Below are 1,701 nucleotides of genomic sequence, written 5' to 3'. Positions count from 1 at the left end.
AAAAATAAGAAAGAGATATAAGATAAAAGATATGATTTATAAAAGATAAATATGACAAGAAAAGGATATAATTTAAAAAGATATGAATGATATTTAAAAATAAATTTGAAATTTATAATTTGAAAAAGATTTTAAAAGATAATTAAGTTTAGAAAGAGATTGGAAAAAGAGTTGGATTGGATTGAAAATCATCTGTCTTTATGGATTAAGATGCATGTAAAATCTTTGAAATAGGGATTTCAGAAATTAGAGATTTAGAAATTAGGATTAAAATTTTTGAAATTGAAGGATGATATTTGGAAACATGTTTATGCAAGAAATCATTAATTGAAACATAAAAATTAGCAAAAAATTTTTTTGAAGAAAAACGAATTTTACCTTCTCCCCACCATTCTGGCGTTAAACGAAACGCTGCATGTTTTGGGCGTTTAACGCCCAATTGCTGCTTCTCCTGGGCGTTCAACGCCCAGTTGTTGCTTCTTTCTGGCGTTGAACGCCAGGAAGTCCTTTGTCATTGGGCGTTTTTCTGAACGCCCAGGACGCTGTCAATCTGGCGTTAAACGCCCAGAAGGTGCTTCTTTCTGGCGTTTAACGCCCAGAAGATGCTCCTTTCTGGCGTTTAACGCCCAGATGGCTCCCAGAAGATGCTCCTTTCTGGTGTTTAACGCCCAGATGGCTATCCTTACTGGCGTTGAACGCCCAGTGGGTGCTTCTTTTGGGCGTTCAACGCCCAAAACGTTTCTTACTGGCTTTTTCACGCCAGTGAGCTTCCAAATTTCCCTGTAATTCTCTGAATTCAATCAATTGCTATTTTACCTTTTGGAGATACTTTGACATATACCTGTAAAAATCAATTAATTAGCAAAAACAAATAAAATTAAATTTTGTGAATGGCTGGGTTGCCTCCCAGCAAGCTCTTCTTTAATGTCATTAGCTGGACTATTACTAAGCTTTTAATCAAGTCTCAGTTTTGAGCATTCTTGCTCAAAATTGCTTTCAAGATAATGTTTAACTCTCTATCCATTAACACTGAATTTTTTGTTAGAGTCATTATCCTGAAGCTCTACATATCCATATGGTGACACACCTGTAATCACATATGGTCCTCTCCACCGGGATTTCAACTTTACATATGGACCTCTCCACCGGGATTTTAATTTCCCGGGGAATAGTTTGAGCCTAGAATTAAATAGCAGAACTTTCTGCCCCGGCTCAAAGACTCTGGATGACAATTTCTTATCATGCCATCTTTTCGCTTTCTCTTTGTATATTTTTGCATTCTCGAAAGCATTGAGTCTAAATTCCTCTAGCTCATTTAACTGGAGCAATCATTTTTCTCCAGCTAACTTGGCATCAAGGTTTAGGAATCTGGTTGCCCAGAAGGCCTTGTGTTCCAGTTCCACTGGCAAGTGACATGCCTTTCCATACACAAGCTGGTATGGAGAGGTCCCTATAGAGGTCTTGAATGTTGTTCTGTATGCCCACAGAGCATCATCCAAGCTTCTTGCCCAATCCCTTCTATGGTTAATTACAGTCCATTCCAGGATTCTTTTGAGTTCTCTATTTGAGACTTCAGCTTGCCCATTAGTCTGTGGATGGTATGGAGTGGCTACGTTGTGGCTAACTCCATAACGAACCAAAGCAGAGTAAAGCTGTTTATTGCAGAAATGAGTGCCCCCATCACTGATTAATACTCTAGGG

The sequence above is a fragment of the Arachis duranensis genome, chromosome 7 (genome assembly GCF_000817695.3).
Source record: "Arachis duranensis cultivar V14167 chromosome 7, aradu.V14167.gnm2.J7QH, whole genome shotgun sequence".
Taxonomy (NCBI): domain Eukaryota; kingdom Viridiplantae; phylum Streptophyta; class Magnoliopsida; order Fabales; family Fabaceae; genus Arachis; species Arachis duranensis.
This window is presented reverse-complemented; position numbering follows the sequence as displayed.